Here is a 19,603-nt window from a genome sequence, read left to right as displayed (position 1 = left end):
TGGTCGCACAGAGCACGGTCGCACGTAACCGATAGGTCAAAGGATCAAATAGATTTGGCCACCTTTTTCCCTTTTTTTGGTCATTTTCCCGCATTTCTCGGAGACCAGACCCCCAAGTCTCCCCTCCCGCCATCCAGTTGCTATGGTCTTGGCTGTTTGGATAGTGTGTTTCATGATTATTCGCGAATTTTATAGGCCGTATTCAATAGAACTTGGGTGTTTTTAGCATTGAGAACTTCAAACGAATTTTTTTTTTCTCTGATTTTTAACTCTTAGTATTAAAGGGCTCGGTCGATTGCCCTTTAAATTGAAGGGTTTGCCTTTCAACGTGTTCCCGCAACATGTCGATTGCTCCAAGTCTGATTTTCTTCATTGCATCTGATGGAATAGTTTAGGGTGGGGGGGATTTTGAAACTTTTCAAACATGTTATTTAAGTAGCCAGTAATCATATGTCAAAGTTGCGTGTAATTTGGTTAAGAAATCGAAAGGGTGATTAAAAAGTTGTTGCTCTGTCTCTCCTTAGGCCAGAAAAAAATTCCACTTTTGCAAGTGCAATATTCACTGAGATACTTGAATTTAAAAGCCGGAGGATGGATGAGAAGGCAAACTAGACAGCATATACTAACAAAGAACGTTTCTTTCCCTCATTTATGCTGTTCTTTGCCAGCTTTTTTTTCCGACTTAAACATTTAATTATCTCCGCGGATATTGCACTCGGAAACGTGAAATCTTTTTTGGTGATTTCAGAAGTTACAATTCGGATTTTTTTTTATGGCAGGGTGCCATAAAAATTTAGAATTTTTTTTTATTTTGTGACATACTTTCCCACTCTCAAAGCTGGTGCAGGGTGGTTTTTTTCAACACATTTGGGAATTTCTTTTAAATTCACATCCTACCTGTAGATGGAGCAGTTGATGAGATAAAAGCAGCATTAGGGGCCATTCAAGTATTACGTAAGCAAATTTTCAGCCATTTTTGATCCCCCCCCCCCTGTTTCAGACATTTTTATCATTTTACGATGGTTTGTAATTTCTTCAATGCTTCCAATACATGAAGGAAACTATATAGTTTGCTAATTGCATTATATTTCGCAACTTCGCTCTATAGGGATCAAAAAGATTTCCCGAACCATTAATCATTGTTGCAATATTTATTACAGCATTAAGATCACTTAGAGCAAAAAATCGTATTGTACATTATTTCTTCTTTGAATTCAATTAAGAATTTTTCCTTTTGTTTCTTTGTCGAAGGTCTTATTTCTTCTTGCGACCCATTCCTCCTCCTCCTGCTCCAGCATTTCCTCCGGCTCCTGCTCCTGCATTCATACCGAAACCGAAACCAATGCCAGCACTTCCTCCTGCTCCTGTTCCTAGTCCTGCTCCTCCTCCTTGAGCGTTGGTGCATCGAAAGAGGGCCAAAAGGCACACCGCCAACAATTGCAATATCTGTAACCACAAGCACAAATAAATAAAACAAGTATAAGCAGATACTGTATATTCATATGATTAGTAAAAAAACACTCTGAGAAAAATATCTCGTGTACACTAAACTACACTCTTTTTCCATCTGGGATCATAAGGCTCCCCATGGTATCCAGAAATTTCACCCATATTACGTATTGTCCCCGGTACATTTCACAACCGCAAATTTCAACCCTTAAATTTTGCCTGCCCTGACCGTATGAGTGACCGCGTTAGTGACAAGTAAGTGACTGACTGTGTAAGTGACCATATGAGTGAGTGTGAGTGACTATATGGGTGAATGAATAATCACATGAATGACCAAGTGAGTGGTGGTTGAGCGAACACATGAGTAAGTGAGTGACCCTATGATTGGCTGTATTAACAAAGCCTGACTGTATGAGTGGTCGTATTAGTGATCAAGTTAGTGACCATATGAGTTACGTATGAGTTACCAAGTGAATGACCAGACCGCAGGGGTAACCACACTCACTTGGTCTCTCATATGCTCACATGCTGTTACTCACTCATACCGTCATCCACCGACTCACATCACTCATATGACCACACACTTAATCGCTCATACGGTTCACTCACCCACTCACTTGGTGACTCATATGATCAACCAAGACCGGAATTAGAGGGGGACAGGAGGCAACTGCCCCGGGTGGCAAAATTTGGGGGCGACAGTTTTAGGTGAATGAACACCGTTAAAAAATTATCGAATTTTAAAGTTGTGGGGTGGCAAAATAATGTTTGCCCCGGGTGGCTGAATCATGTCTGCTTAGGACGGTAAACGTCCTAATTAAAGCCCTGTGGTCAACCACAGGGTCAGTCTTATTCACTCATCGTCGCAAGCTCTTGAGATCCAACCCTACCGTCACCACAGTGGTGGTCGTCTGGAGTTGGTTTTCTGTGGTTCCTAACTTCAAGGCGCGAATGTGAGCAGATTTCCCGTTAAAAAAGTCTCGCCACAGAGAGCGACACACCTTCAAGCAGTACAAATGTAATTCAATCATTACATATCACTCACTTCACTTCTGAAATATAGATAGCAGCACTGAAAAATCCAAAACACAACATTACATACGCACTCAGACTGTTATGTACACACACAGTTATACTTCCTGCACTAGATAGTAAATCACCCATAGATGGTGATAGACCTGAGTTATGCTCGGTTTGAAAGAAAAAAAGAAAGTCATTCACTCATACAATCACTCGGTTACTCACACAGTGAGTCACATACCTGGTCACTCACTTGGTCACTCATACGTTCAGGGCAACTGAAATGTCCGCGGGCGAAATATACCAGAGACGAAACTTGTCGGGACGAAATTTCCGTAAACCGGCTCCCTTACGGTTCTGGGATATTCTAAGGAGAGCCACGACAAGTGGTGAAGAGGACCCGAGGGCTGTGAAGAAATAACGCTTTCAAGTGAGATATTATGGGGGGGAGGGGAATATGATTACTTTCAGAATCCAGTAGAGTTGTCCCGGGCTCACATATTGGCCCTGCACGATGAGATCTGGTACAATGATTCTCAAATATATATGTATGTAAATATTTAGGATATTATTTCTCAAACTGGGGGAGTATGGGTTCCCAGAACATCACTTTGACCGAGGATACATTGTTGAGATGGCTATGTAAAAAAAAGAAAAAAAAACCCCACAAGAAAAGGAAGCTTACGGAACTCTAGCCCTAGGTAAGCGCGGACCCACGGTGCAGGGGGGAGGGCCAGCGTCAAAGGTGAAGCCGAGTCATCTAATGTATTTGCGTATATATGAATTGGCGCCATAATCATGCCTCCCCTCGGAAATTATCGTGCACTCCCCAGACTGTCAAGTCTGTCTCCGCCTATGCCAGGGTGATGAGCTGGGAGGTTCGATTTAAGGTGTAGATTCGTTGGGTCATCCCGTATTTTATTATAAGACCTATTTTTCCCCATACAAATGTGATGTGCTAGAGATGCGCTCATGGGACTGCACATCCCACTGCGGAATTTCTAACGAATTGGCACATGCCGGAATATATGTTCTGAGTGTATGTATTGCACTAACACATCATGTTATCATGTCAGAATTGTTCTTGTTTCGTATTCTGTTGGTGCTGCCACCCGTCTTCCATATTTTCAAGTAAATATAGTAAGCGCTTGCATTTTCATACTTTTTTAAAGGGGAGACCGGCTCGCATTCACGCCTTGAAGTTTGAAAACCGCAAAAAAAGAGGTCCTACAACAACACCACATACTCAATCAACCATCACACTTCACTCAGGATGTATAATATGGATGGCAGCACAAAAAATTCACACACAACACTAGAAGCTCACTCACGTTGTCAGGCACACAAACTTCTGGCTCAGCTCATTTGGTAGTAAAAATTGCCCATGGGTAGACCGACTTGAGTTACAAGGCTATAGTGAAAGGAGGACCTACTTCCCCTCCCCCTAAATATGAGAAAATTTCTATCATTTTGTCCCTTCCCCTCTCCTGAAATAACCTTCTACGGCTGATTATTATTATGGGGGACACAGAAAGCTGGGAAAACAAATACAAATGTTAAGAAATTGTAGAGGGTGTTGGGTAGATTGGCGCCCCCCCCCCCCCACAAGATAAAATATATGGTCGACAGTGAAAGTGTTTTCAATTTTCAAATCAAAAAAAAAAAATTCTCAATATCATTCGAATTTCATATTCTTTAGACACGTGTTTTCCCTCGTAAACAATATAAATCACCAGGAAAAGATGGTAGAAGCTATAAATAAGACACGGGGCACTATGGGTAGCTTAGCGGATGAAGGCTAATAAGGATTTGAAAAAAAAAATTCAGAAAGAGATAGCCAGGCTTTTGTCCAGGGCGGAAAATTCGAGTGATGGGTGGCCAAGAACATTAGACTAGAACAAGGGGGCAGCAAAGTCATGAATCCGCCTCTGGAAGAGACAAATAAGTTTCGAGAAGACACTTGTTCTTATGTTCTTGGACACTAAGTAAAACCAAGATTCGTCACTATACTTATGAGTATTATCGTGAGTATTTATCTGATTCTCTTAAATCAGATAAATACTCAGTTTCTGCTGGTGATTAATATAAAATCGCATCCATTCAATTTGAAACATATGGCCTTCACAAATTATGAGAACTGGAAACTCAGAAGCACCGATGGTTATCATGAAATTGCTCAGACCCCTCACGTTTGATTAAATATTAGTTATGAGTAACTATAAAGCAGTGGCTCTTAACCTTTTTTCCATCCCGCACCACCAGTGTAGTTCAATTTACCTTACCGCACTCCCTTGAACAATGAGTCAATTTGTTTTAAAAATGTATTTTTTGTCATTAATTACGTTAATTATCCACTAAAAGTAACAGTTTAAAAAATTCGTATGTTAAAATATAATTGCAAAACTAATTCATTAAAGAAAAATGCCCACACAGGTGTCGGCACAACAAAGTTAAAATCACTCGACGTATCGATTTCAGTGGCTTAATTATTATTGTTTTTTCATAATTATATTGATATTTAGGTTCTTCGTTTATAAAAGGACGGTCTTACCCACATATATATATATCACTTGCATTCAAGCGATTCATGGTTTTTCTTTAAATCAGCAAAAATGATTCAAACAGGCATTTTGTAACTGGTATAGAGCAGTGTTTGTGAAGTTTTGCCTTCTCTAGTTTTGTAAATGCTTCCAACTCTACACGCAAAAATTGTTCTAACTAAGAATTTTGGAACTTCATTTGAGAACGTGCGCTTTCTCGCACTTATTATTTTGCACTGAATTACCATCACTAATTGAGATAAAAAAGAAATGGATCTGTAGTATCGCAAACGAAAAAATAAACTTAGCAAAAGCATCTGAAAGTGAGTGCGCTCTCTAAATCTTTCGAGCTGGGAAAATTCAAATTTCACGCAATACATTTTTAAGAACAAAAGCCAAAAAACTAGATAGATAGATAGATAGATAGAACCGCTCACAGCCCCGGACTGATGCAAAGTTTCAAAATGTAGGTATCATTCGTATTTTTGAATTGAAAAATTGAATTTTTCGCATCATTTCAATATCCCTGAAGAATCTCAATCAGCATGTTACTAATTTTTTTTTCTCTATCTTCCACTCCTAAAAATGCTTTCCTACACCGCTGGTTAAGAACCACTGCGCTATAAAGCATTTGGTAAAATTTTGAATGGAAGAGTAATCCTTACGAGATCGTAATAATAGAGGGAGTGAAGACGTTTCTCATTTATATTCCTTTTTGCCGGGATGATCGTTATTGTATCAGATCAGGTATGCGAGATTGAGAAAAAATTTTAAACATGCTGACTGATTAATCAGGAAAATTGAAATGATGCAAAAAATTGACTTTTTCAATCCAAAAATATGAATCTCATCTACATTCTGACTACATTTTTTAGCTTTCGCTCGCAGAAATGTGTTGCGTAAAATTTTGAATGATCCTAACTTGTGAAGGGATTTTGAAGGCACTCGCTTATACTATGCAGTTTGGAGATGATATCGCAGTTTTTCTTTTTCTGTAACCGAGATTCTTTACCGAGATTATTCTTTACCGAGATATGAATTTATTTATTTTTTACTTTAATTACACCAAGGATGGTAATTTAGTAAACGATTATTTTATTGAGTATTAATAATCATTAATTAATACTTAGGCAAAAGTACCAAAGGATGTTAAGAGACGTCGCGAGTTCACGTGGTTCGTCCTTGTCAGAAACTTTCCTGACACAGGGGTGCAACATAAATGGTGACATGACCACACAAAAGGATTGCTACCGCAGTTAATCCCAGTCCGATTGGTTAGCGCACCAGCCTCTCGGACAAAAAAACGCCGCCGTTCGGAATCGGCAATAAATTGTAGGTGCCTGTCTGATCAGCCCTCGTGGGCAGAAAAAGTGACCGTGGTGCGGTAAAAATGATCGATGGTCAATAAAATGTTACAATCGAAAAGTTCGACTTACAAAAGGGGTAAAAAATGCTAAATTCTGTGCATAACTTATCGGAAATTAGCAAATTTAAATATCAACAAGTACATTCAATCAAAATAGTTTTGAAAAAATGAAATAATTTAAAAAATTCTAATGATAACAGTCGGCACATACCCAGCAGCGCATTTTGTTTGTTCTTCTAGTGAAATCAGAGAAAGATTGTTTCAACACCAATGTTGTGAATGCCGTTAGCTGGAACGAATGCCTCGTTAAATACTGATGGCCATGCGTACAGACCGAAGGAAAAATTATGCAATAAAAACTGTGCAAATAAAAAGTAAGTAATATTACAAACCAATGAACGATACAAAGATAATAATAAGGAGCATCGCGTGCATTTATGGGAACCGATGCGCAGTGATTCGACAACACGAATTTGTCCTTGGTCAAAAAAAATGGACACGGTTATGTCCCAAAAATTGTATTTACCAACCAACCTTTTCGTGAAGATAATGAATGAACGGATATCATTTCGTTTGAAAAAAGACTGAAATATTCACGCCCCTAAGCACGGAAACGTTATTATAACCATCGATGGGGTGGCCTTCGCATCTTTTTGTCAACCATTTGATGAAGGATATGGGAAAAATCAAATAAGTTCCAGAACATTTCTATTTTCTTTCAATTTGGCGTAAACAAGCTCAAAAGGGAATGCATTTTTTAAAAAAATTTTATTATGCAATGACATTTTCATAGTTTTACTTCAAAAACTTGACAAAAGAAATTGTTTTGTGTGTTCTACATCTATAGCAGACATTCAAATATTTTTGTCGAGGTATACCAATGCCACTATTAAGGGAAGATGGCGGGTCTGGTATCCCGGACCATGAATTATTTTCTAATTATTTCTTTGATTCCTCTTTCACTAGTTTTTTTCGAGAAAAAATATTTTTTTTCATCAATAATAGAAATTTTTTTTCATAATTTTTGATTATCCCTCTCATAAATTCTGGATTTCTATAAAGACGTGAAGTTCTGGAATTATTGCTTTCATTACTTTACAAACTTTCTCCAATTTCATTCTTTTAAATTGAAATCAACTTCATTCATTTTAAATTAAAAGCAATTTCAGTCTTTTCAAATTTTCATGGATTCTAAATTTTACTTAATAGATTCTCCTCAATTTAATTCCAAATTCTCCTCTATTATGTATTTTCATCGACTCCAAATTTTAATCAATTCTGAATTTTCATTAATTTTTATTCATCATTTCCATACATACTATTTCAGATATTTTAAGAATTCCTGTGTGCGCAGTGGCGTCGGAACAAGGGGCTAAGTTTGTCAGGATCATAGACTAAAGATATTATTCTGCTCGAGCGGCCACGGTAATTTATGGCAGAGGTGTGAGCACCACTAAATTGATTCAGAAATCAAAATTTCTTACGTAAAAAAATTTAATATCGAAAGGAAATACCCTTTATATGTCATATTAACCAAAACTTCTGTTAATATCGAAGAAAACTTCCCGAGAAGTTTTGAGTTACCCTGCTTAGTTCGATCCTGCGTACGCCCCTGTTGCCAATAAGTTCCTAACATTTACGACGCCCCTGCCTATGCATTCGGCAACAACGTTATGTATTTTTGGACAAAAGCTTAGGCAATTTCGATACCGCAAAATATATAAAATTGGAGCTCGAAGGGAAAGCCTATGATGCCTATACCTGTGTTCCCGAAATCATTGAGTCACCAACATTTAACAAATTATTTATGCAACAAAATTTGCAATTGAAAAAAATTAGTTTCTAAAACATAAAATAATTAGATTTCATACTGAGTCCGTGGCCTAACTTTCCTCGCCTACCCTTTCACCTCGATCCAGTGCACTTTAGAGCTCCTTGTAATGTTGGAAGGAGAGGTTAAAGGGTGAAATTTGCGACTCTTCTGGTAAGGAGGCCGGGGCACAAGACCCACCTGCCCCCCCCCCCTCTCTAGTTGGGACCCAAGGGTCACCACACAATTATTATTAACGTATTTTTGGTTTTAATTTTAATGAAAATCAATGTTTGTTTCTGATCATTCAAAGATGCATAAATGTTTTTTTTGTGCAGTAAACTTTTAATTGCAGAAATTTCATCAGAGTAGCATAAACTATTTTTTCTGGTAATTTATTGCCAACCAGCATGATGTGAATATTTAGACTCAAAGATCCAGAGCAATCAATATTGAACAACCTTCATTAAGGCATCAGTTGAAGTCATAATTACTTAGAGCAGGGCCGCAACTAGATGTTTGGTCACCCGGGCAAGTGTGAATTTTAGCGCCCCCTTGTAATGTTGAAGGAGAGGTTTGAGAATAAAATTTGCACCCCTCTGATCCAGCGCCCGGAGCAAGAGACTCGCCTGCTCCCCCCCTAGTTGCAGCCCCGACTTAGAGTGTCATACAATTATTAAGTTTCCTTCATAAAAAATTTTTTAATATTTTTTAAATTTTGTTGGGGCATAATGCCAGTATGGCATCCTCATTCTGCGTTAAAGGTGCTCAACTTTTAGGAGAGAGTGCGCCACTTCATTGGTTTGAAAACAAGTCTAAGGCCACTTAAGTGATCCAAATGTGTCGCGGAACATTTAAGTCATGTGTAAGTGTGCCGTGGGCAGTGGCGTTGGAGCCGGGTGTCCGACCACCCACGGTAATTTGTGACACGGGTCCGAGCACCCCGGAATTGGTTGGAAAATCAAAATTTCCTACATAGTGCTCCAGACGAGCACCCTCAGGTTCGAAACACTTTCGACGCCACGGCCGGTGGGCCGCTTGTGTGATTTGAAAAGTTTCGCGCTTCTGTATATGCATAGAAGTCATATGTTTACACTTATACGTTACATACAGGGTATGGCATTTTACTGGTAAACTTAAGGTATAATTAAAATTAGAAAAAGTTTTCAAATAACGTGTAGTACTCAGATATGTTATTCATGTCTCAAGGGGGTTTGTATTAATTTTATTTTCTATTAAAATAAAGAAAAATAGCTTTTTATACCGTCTCCATGTGCTCCAAAATCCAATTACAAAGTTGTTGCCCTGTCTCTCTTGATGACAGCAAAAATGCAATATTAACTGAGATATTCGAATTCGAAAAACGAAGATTTCGAGAAAAAAAAAACTTCGTTAAAACGATATTTCGTTATAAAGGAATTCCATGTTACCTAGCATTGTTCCTACGTAAACTTATTTAGAGCATTAGAAAAGTGTTCGTTAAAACGAGATTTTCGCTATAACGGTATTCATTAAAACGGGATTCGACTGTATATATATATATATTATTGAAAAATATTTATAATTACTTTTTTCAAATTTTACTGGGGGTTTTTTTTTCGTCGAGTGGCCGCGGCGCCCCTGGGAATTCACACGGAGCACCGGTTGAGAACCGCTGGCGTAAGCGACAGAGCCTGGTCTCAGGGCAGTGCGACCGGTGAAACTGCACCTGCGGCGTGCCGGGTGGGGGTTACCACACCAAGAGTCTGATAATATGGTAGAATGAATCTGTCCCGTATTAGATGGCGGGTGTGAATTGCTTCCTCTAGCACATCACCCTGGATTGTCGCCTGGGGAGGGGGGGGGGCACCACTAGACCTAAGACCGGCCCTGCTCAGTTTTCTCTTCCAACCGCCATAACAGCAATCGATTGAGAATTTGTTAACGAACCAACACATGAAGATAAAAACTGTATCAAAATTTTATTTAAAAAGTTTACTTTTATAAAAATTCAAACTTATGGAAACGTAAAGTAGGACAAATATATATTTTTTTTCTTTCAAATAAAAACAAAGTCATTTTTTCAAAAATGTGTAAATAATTTTTCGAGACTATCGAACAATTAAGACAAATCATATAAATTCATATTAAATGATAATAGCATGATCTTGTTCCATAAGTTGAAAAAATTTGTTGTAGATGGCGTTCCAAAATGTATCAAGACGAATATTGTATCCTAAAAATTTCTGGAAATTTCTTTTTCATCAGTTTTTTTAAGAGAAAAAACAATTTGAAGACACTGTCTATTCTTCCAAATGTTTTTCTCTTTGTACTGTATAGTGTTATTGGAATGTTTTATAAAAAAAAATTTTTTTAATTTTCGTTCTTGCATAAATGGAATGGTTGAAAGGAATATCGATCACGTTGCAGAAATATCGAAAATATGCCAGTTACGGCATAAACCAAAATTGAACATCTTAATATGTTTTCATATTTTCCATAGCTCACTCACTCCCTCAATCACTTGCTCACTCACTCAATCCAAGAGACGAAACTAGGAGCGGGTTGGGGCACACGGTGCGTCTGGTGCTCCGGGTGACTTACTAGTGGGAGCAAAAATTTCACCTTTTAATTTGTGACCTACAACCTACATTTGTGAACCTACAACCTACATTTGTGAACCTACAACCTCAATCATTGGCGATAATTGCTGGAAGTAAAATATCTCCGTTAATATTGCATTTAAAAATATGCAGATTTTTTTTTTGTGAATGACTTCACGGAGCCGCATTTATATTTCCACTATAATTGTGCCCTTCCCGACTTTCCTCATCAAATGTCCCATTTCATTCGATTTTTTTTTTTCAATGATCTTTTTTTCTATTCTTTACCTTCTTCTAGAAATGGGAATGGTGTGATTTGCAGAAGATTTAATTATGCAATAAAAATGACTATAATATAAATATTCATCTCGCATATTTTCTATAATCCAGTTAAGTGCATTTAATTTGCTGTATCCCCATATTTCTCGCCAACGGTTAATATAGTCACCGAGTTTATATTGCGATACGTTATAAGCTCGATATACAGTAGATAATGCTTAGTGATTTTTCACCTAACATTGGCAACATTATGGGCTGAAATTGGTGGTCTTCTATTTTTGATCCAAATTTCCCGTATTTTTCGTGATCAAATATGGTCACCGAAATCACAATAACGTGACAACTTCATGCATTTTTTGTATCAGATAATAATTTTTGTAAAAAAAATATTCTTGAATACATTTTCGGTTATAACGAAAAAATTCGTGGAATCTTCTAATTTGTTGTAACCAGGTTTCACTGTATTATGGTGCCTGCCGCTTATAAAAAATTATTTTTTTTAATCCGCTCTTATCCTGATGAATCTTGTTTTATTGAGCTGTTGATTTTTATAACCTTCTCCTAACCGGATCATGACCCACCGTTCTGTTTCAACGAAAAGATATAAGCAGGTGGTCGAAGAAAACCTGGGCCATACTGGAAAAAGATTGATTTTTATAACTGGTGAATCAACATGCAATTACAAATATTATGCATTTTTTAAGGGAAGATTCTGTAAAGGAAAACTATGATGTATTCTCAGGTTGCGAAAGGAAAAAATGTATTTGTTTCCTCGAAAAAATACGGGAATTTGGGATTCCGAGTTCGTTAAAATACGGACCATTGCTAGTGCTCTGAAATGATACCAAAGGCTAGCACAGTTGCTAACTCTTACTAAACTCACTTAAAAATCACCTATTCCTGGAAATGAAGCGCTGCTGCATATTGCAGTGAATAAAATAAATTACACAAACTAAAACGTCGAAAACATGAATTGCAAAAATCATTTCAATCCTTGATTTCAATAAAGAATAAAAAATGCAAATAGGCTTTGTTGAAAATACGTAAAAAAAACACGGCAATTTTACAGAAAAAGGTAGTATGGCCAAACTTTACATGAAATACGGGAAGCATGGTCACTCTATGTATTTCTTACTGATAAATACAGCCCAGAATTTTATTAAAAATGACATTAATGCCTTTTTTATTCTCCTTCAAGCTTTTATTTTTTTTGTAAAAATGCTTATTTGAATTTTTCCTGCCATAAATTCCTTTTTGCAGCCCGTAGCCAGAAATTTCGTTCCGAAGGGGTACCTACTTTCATTTCGGGGGGGGGGGGGGGAGACCAAAGTGATAGGTCAAAGGATCAAATAGATTTGGCCACCTTTTTCCCTTTTTTTGGTCATTTTCCCACATTTCTCGGAGACCAGACCCCCAAGTCTCCCCTCCCGCCATCCAGTTTCTATGGTCTTGGCTGTTTGGATAGTGTGTTTCATGATTATTCGCGAATTTTATAGGCCGTATTCAATAGAACTTGGATGTTTTTAGCATTGAGAACTTCAAACGAATTTTTTTTCTCTAATTTTTAACTCTTAGTATTAAAGGGCTCGGTCGATTGCCCTTTAAATTGAAGGGTTTGCCTTTGAACGTGTTCCCGCAACATGTCGATTGCTCCAAGTCTGATTTTCTTCATTGCATCTGATGGAATAGTTTAGGGTGGGGGGGGGATTTTGAAACTTTTCAAACATGTTATTTAAGTAGCCAGTAATCATATGTCTAAGTTGCGTGTGATTTGGTTAAGAAATCGAAAGGGCGATAAAAAATGTGGTTACTAGCGTTGACTTGAAACATAAATTTTTGAACTAATGAATATTATAATAATATTTTTATTTCTTCTATTGAATAAATTTATGTTTTACGTTATTAACTGGATAAAATTTATTTTAGTTCAACTTCATTATAAAAAAATTCGGTGGAGTTAGACATCGGTTGACATAATTTTAAATTTTTATTTCCGTTCGTGGACAAATTTCCTTCCATTTCGAGTTAAAGTTTCGATATTGTGCGCGCCTGAATAAATTTTAGTTGTGTTTTTAGCGTCATCTATCTTTGACTTTAAATATTACTTCCTAATCTTACAAGTATAAATTACGGTCATATTTTTTTACATTCTATCGTGTTTTCTTAATCGGAGAAATCAAACTCTCAATAATTTATAAAAGAATTGATTATTTCGATTAGTTATGCCCTTTTATAAAATCTATGAAACGTCGGTTAGTACGATGTTTCATCTGCTTTCATTGAGCCTGAAGTTTTCACATAATTTGTAATGTATTTCTGGCATATATATTTTTTATGCTTTATGTGTGGGGAAAGTGGGCTATACAAATTGCCCAAGTAAGTCCTAATACGGCCTTTATCTCATCAACCGTTCAGTGTAGATCAGGCATTTCAACCCGTTGCTCTCGAGTATGACAGTGCTCCCTGAAGCCCCCACAATGTTCGATGCTCGTGTCCGATTTCGTGCTCACAGGTACTTGATCAACGTTCCTGTTAAACACCCTGTGCAAATTGTGTATTCGAGGATTGAGATCATCCCAAAAAAAATAATTTTTATGCCAAACTTGCCATAAGGATGCTTTTCTTTTGAGCATGAATACAGGCAGTGCTCACGACTAGCAAAAGGTTGAAGACCTCTGTCGTAGAGAAATGATTCCAATTCAAAAAATACTCAAATGTGTTCAGAAATCATACTGTACCAGATTTGAGATTAAATACGGTACGTCACAAAATAAAAAAAAATCGGAATTTTTATATTTCACCCCCTCCCCCGTCTTCTAATTCCCAATTAAAAAGTTGTTGCCCTGTCTCTCCTTAGGAGAGAAAAAAATTCCATTTTTGCAAGTGCAATATACACTGAGATACTTGAATTTAAAACAGGGATTAGTTGGGAAGAAGGACTAGACAGCATATACTAACAAAGAACGTTTCTTTCCCTCATTTATGCTGTTTTTTTGCCAGCTTTTCTCCTCCGATTTCTACATTTAATTATCTCAGCGGATATTGCATTCGGAAACATGAACTTTTTTTTTTTTTTTTTTTTTGGGCTTTAGAAGATAAATTCGAATTTGGTTTTTTATGAAAAATTTCGATTTTTACTTTGTGACACACTGTATTTTACACTCAAAACTGGTGCAGGGTGGTTTCTTCAACACATTTTGAGCTTTTTTTTTTTTAATTCACACCCTACCTCTAGATAGAACGGATGATGAGATAAAAGCAGCATTAGGACTTACAGGACACCCTGTATATAATGCACATATACAATTTTAGACCGATCTTCGCCAAATCTTGCATATACTAGTATACCAATTAGGGCCCGACTTGAATGATAGGCCATTTTAAAAATTCATCAGAGCTGGGCAAATGTCCCAAATGGGCAAAAAACTACCGGGCAACAAATGTTCATGGTCATCAACAATGACTTTTGGAATGATTAATTTCATTACCGTGGCTCCTTAACAATGTGTTTCAGACATTTTTATCATTTTACGATGGTTTGTAATTTCTTCAATGCTTCCAATACATGAAGGAACCTCTATAGTTATTTTTGCTAATTGCATTATATTTCGCTATTTCGCTCTATAGGGATCAAAAATATTTCCCGAAACATTAATCGTTGTTGCAATATTTATTACAGCATTAAGATCGCTTAGAGCAAAAAATCGTATTGTACATTGTTTCTTCTTTGAATTCAAGTAAGAATTTTTCCTTTTGTTTCTTTGCCGAAGGTTTCATTTCCTCTTGCGACCCATTCCTCCTGCTCCAGCATTTCCTCCGGCTCCTGCTCCTGCTCCTGCATTCATACCGAAACCGAAACCAACGCCAGCATTTCCTCCTGTTCCTAGTCCTGCTCCTCCTCCTTGAGCGTTGGTGCATCCAAAGAGGGCCAAAAGGCACACCGCCAACAATTGCAATATCTGTAATCACAAGCACAAATAAATAAAACCAGTATAAGCAGATACTGTATATTCATATGATTAGTAAAAAAAAACATTCTGAGAAAATGTCTCGTGTACACTAAACTACACTCTTTTTCCACCTGGGATCATAAGGCTCCTCATGGTATCCAGAAATTTCGCCCCCATTACGTATCGTCCCCGGTACATTTCGCAACCGCAAATTTCGGCCCTGACATTATTCCTGCCCTGACCGTATGAGTGACCGCGTTAATGACCAAGTAAGTGACTGACTGTGTAAGTGACCATATGAGTGAGTGTGAGTGACTATATGGGTGAATGAATAATGAACATGAGTGACCAAGTGGGTGGTAGTTGAGCGAACACATGAGCAAGTGAGTGACCCTATGAGTAGCTGTATTAACAAAGCTTGCCCGTATGAGTGGTCGTATTAGTGATCAAGTTGGTGACCGTATGAGATACCAAGTGAATGACCAGACCGCAGGGGTAACCACACTCACTTGGTCTCTCATATGCTCACATGCTGTTACTCACTCATACCGTCACCCACCGACTCACTTTGATCACTCATATGATCACACACTTAATCGCTCATACGGTTCACTCACCCACTCACTTGGTGACTCATAGGATCATCCAGGGCCGGAACTAGAGGGGGACAGGAGGAAACTGCCCCGGACGGCAAAATTTGGGGGCGACAGTTTTAGGTGAATGAACACCGTTACAAAATTTGCGAATTTTAAAGTTGTGGGGTGGCAAAATAATGTTTGTCCCGGGTGGCTGAATCGTGTCTACTTAGGATGGCAAACGTCTGAGTTAAAGCCCTGTGGTCAACCACCCATCCACTTGGTCAGTCATTCACTCATCGTCGCAAGGTACCGGGTTAAAAACCCTACCGTCACCACAGTGGTGGTCATCTGAAATTGGTTTTCTGTGGTTCCCAACTTCAAGGCGCGAATGTGAGCAGATTTCCCGTTCAAAAAATCTCGATACAGAGAGCGACAGACCTACAAGCAGTACAAACGTAATTCAATCATAACATATCACTCACTTCACTTCTGAAATATAGATAGCAGCACTGAAAAATCAAAACACAACATTACATACGCACTCAGACTGTTAGGTACACACACAGTTACACTTCCGGCACTAGATAGTAAATCACCCATAGATGGTGATAGACCTGAGTTGTGCTCGGTTTGAAAGAAAAAAAGAAAGTCATTCCCTTATACAATCACTCGGTCACTCACACAGTGAGTCACGTACCTGGTCACTCATACGTTAAGGGCAAATGAAATGTCCGTGGGCGAAATACACCACAGAGACGAAATTTCTCGGAACGAAATTTCCGTAAACCCGGCTCCCTTACGGTTCTGGGATATTGTAAGGAAAGCCACGACAAGTGGTGAAGAGGACCTGAGGGCTGTGGAGAAATAACGCTTTCAAGTGAGATATTATGGGGGGGGGGGGGAGAGATATGATTACTTTCAGAATCCAGTAGAGTTGTCTATATAACCAGGGCCATCTTAACCCATTGACCCATATGAGTATGGCCCGGACTCACATATTGTCCCTGCACGATGAGATCTGGTACAATGATTCTCGACTCGAATATATATGTATGTAAATATTTAGGATATTATTTCTCAAGCTGGGGGAGTATGGGTTCCCAGAACATCACTTTGCCCGGGGATACATTGTTGAGATGTCTATGTAAAAAAATAAAAATAAAAAACCCACAAGAAAAGGAAGCTTACGGAACCCTAGCCCTAGGTAAGCGCGGACCCACGGTGCAGGGGGGAGGGCCAGCGTCAAAGGTGAAGCCGACTCATCTAATGTATTTGCGTATATATGAATTGGCATCATCATCATGCCTCCCCTCAGAAATTATCGTGCACTCCCCAGACTCTCAAGTCTATCTCCGCCTATGCCAGGGTGATGAGCTGGGAGGTTCGATTTAAGGTGTAGATTCGTTGGGTCATCCCGTATTTAATTATAAGACCTATTTTTCCCCATATAATTCGGCTCTTGGGACTGCACATCCCACTGCGGAATTTCTAACGAATTGGCACATGCCGGAATATATGTTCGGAGTGTATGTACGTTGTCAGAATTGTGCTTGTTTCGTATTTGGCTAATGATGCCGTCTGTCTTCTATATTTTCAAGTGAATATAATAAGTGCTTGCATTTTCATACTTTTTTTAAAGGGGAGACCGCCTCGCATTCACGCCTTGAGGTTTGATTCACGCCATGGGTAGACCGACTGGAGTTACAAGGCTATAGTCAAAGGAGAGTACCCCCTTTCCCCCCACTCGAAATATGAGAAAATTTCTATGAAATAACCTTCGACTGAAAAAGGTTGAAAGGTAAGAAAATTTCCACTGAAATAACCTTCTACGGCTGATTATTATTATGGGGGACACAGAAAGCTGTGAAAACAAATACAAATGTTAAGAAATTGTAGGAGGTGTTGGGTAGATTGGCGCCCCCCACAACATGAATTATATGGTTGACACAGTGAAAGTGTTTTCAATTTTCAAATCAAATTTTCTTTTTTTCTCAATATCATTCGAATTTCATATTCTTAAGACCAGTGTTTTCTCTCGTGAACAATGTAAATGACCAGGAAAATATAGCAGAAGCTACAAATTAGACACGGGGCATTATGGGTAGCTTAGCCTTGGATGGCTAATAAGTATTTTAAAAAAAAATTCAGGTGATACCCAGGCTTTTATAGGGGGGGGGGGGGAGGAAATTCGGGTGATGGGTGGCCAAGAATATTAGACTAAAACAAGAGGGCAGCAAAATCATTCATCCTCCTCTGGAAGAGACAAATAAGTTTCGAGAAGACACTTGTTCATATGTTTTTAGACACTAAGGAAAATCAAGATTCATCACTATGCTTATGAGTATTATTGTGAGTATTTATCTCTGATTCTCTTAAATCAGATAAATACTCAGTTTCTGCTGGTAATTAAGCATTTGGTAAAATTTTCAATAGAAGAGTAATAATCCTTACGAGATCGTAATAATAGAGGGAGTGAAGACTCTTTTATATTCCTTTTTGCCAGGATGATCGTTATTGTATCAAATCAGGGGGTGCGAGATGGGAAAAAAAATTTCAAATTTCTGACTGATTATTCAGGAAAATTGAAATGATGCAAAAAATTGACTTTTTCAATTCAAAAATATGAATCTCATCTACATTCTGACTACATTTTTTAGCTTTCGCTCGCAGAAATGTGTTGCGTAAAATTTTGAATGATCCTAACTTGTGAAGGGGTTTCGAAGACACTCGCTTATACTGTGCAGTTTGGAGATGATTTCGCAAAGTTTTTCTTGTTCACGAGATATTGGATTTATTTCTTTTTACCTTAATTACACTAAGGATGGTAATTTAGTAAACGATTATTTTATTGAGTATTAACAATCATATTAAGAAATGCTTAATTCATTAATACTTGATTCATTAAGTATTTAATAATCATATAAACAGTGTGTTTATATGATTATTAAATACTTAGGCAAAAGTACCAAAGGATGTTAAGAGGTGTCGCGAGTTCGACACGCGTTTCGTCCTTGTCAGAAACTTTCCTGCCACAGGCGTGCATCAGAAACGGCAACATGACCACAGAAAAGGATGGCTACCGCAAGGAATAACGGACCGATTAGTTAGCGCACCAGCCTCTCGGTGAGTATGACAAAAGAAAAAACGCTGCCGGCCGAAATTGGCAATAAATTGTAGGTGCTTGTCTGATCAGCCCTCGTGGGCAGAAAAATGACCGTGGTGCGGTAAAAATGATCGATAGTCAATAAAATATTACAATCGAAAAGTTCGACTTTCAAAAGGGGAAAAGAATGCCAAATTCTGTGCATAACTTATTGGAAATTAGCAAATTTAAATATCATCAATTTAAATATATCAAAATAGTTTTGAAAAAAATGAAATATATAATTAAAAAAAACGCTAATGAAAACTAGTCGGCACATACCCAGAAGCGCATTGTTTGTTCTTGTCGTGAAATCACAGGAAGTTTGTTTCAACACCAATGTTGCGAATGCCGTCAGCTGAAACGAATGCCTCGTTAAATACTGATGGCCATGCGTGCAGACCGAAGGAAACATTATGCAATAAAAACTGTGCAAATAAAAAGTAAGTAATATTAAAAACCAATGAACGATACAAAGATAATAATAAGGAGCATCGCGTGCATTTATGGGAACCGATGCGCAGTGATTCGAAAACACGAATTTGTCCTTGGTCAAAAAAAACGGACACGGTTATGTCCCAAAAATTGTATTTACCAACCAACCCTTTCGTGAAGAAATGAATACACGGATATGATTTCGTTTGAAAAAAAAATGAAATATTCACGCCCCTAAGCACGGAAACGTTATTATCGATGGGGTGGCCTTCGCATCTTTTTGTCAACCAATTGATGAAGGATATGGGAAATCAAATAAGTTCCAGAACATTTCTATTTTCTCTCAATTTGGCGTAAACAAGATCAAAAGAGAATGCATTTTTAAAAACAATTTTATTATGCAATGACGTTTTCATAGTTTTACTTCAAAAACTTGACAAAAGAAATTGTTT

The 19,603-nt window shown here is 37.9% G+C and overlaps 2 long non-coding RNA genes across 2 annotated transcripts; both read right to left on the bottom strand.

Annotated features, from left to right (window-relative positions):
- Positions 1–1,136: 1,136 nt before the first annotated feature.
- Positions 1,137–6,726, bottom strand: LOC149090140 (uncharacterized). The gene is made up of 2 exons (XR_016193174.1): positions 6,587–6,726; positions 1,137–1,446 (listed from the first exon to the last, which is right to left on the bottom strand). It is a non-coding gene; the product is annotated as an uncharacterized LOC149090140 (long non-coding RNA).
- Positions 6,727–14,701: 7,975 nt separating this feature from the next.
- LOC149090139 (uncharacterized) lies at positions 14,702–19,095 on the bottom strand. Its single transcript, XR_016193173.1, has 2 exons — positions 18,999–19,095; positions 14,702–15,005 (listed from the first exon to the last, which is right to left on the bottom strand). It is a non-coding gene; the product is annotated as an uncharacterized LOC149090139 (long non-coding RNA).
- Positions 19,096–19,603: the final 508 nt, after the last annotated feature.

This window comes from Pholcus phalangioides, unplaced genomic scaffold (genome assembly GCF_987345545.1).
Source record: "Pholcus phalangioides strain wild (caught in Gottingen) unplaced genomic scaffold, Ppha-v1.0 ptg000001l_1, whole genome shotgun sequence".
In the NCBI taxonomy this organism is placed as follows: Eukaryota; Metazoa; Arthropoda; class Arachnida; order Araneae; family Pholcidae; genus Pholcus; species Pholcus phalangioides.
The sequence above is the reverse complement of the archived record's forward strand: the minus strand, read 5'-3'. Positions and strand labels throughout refer to the sequence as shown.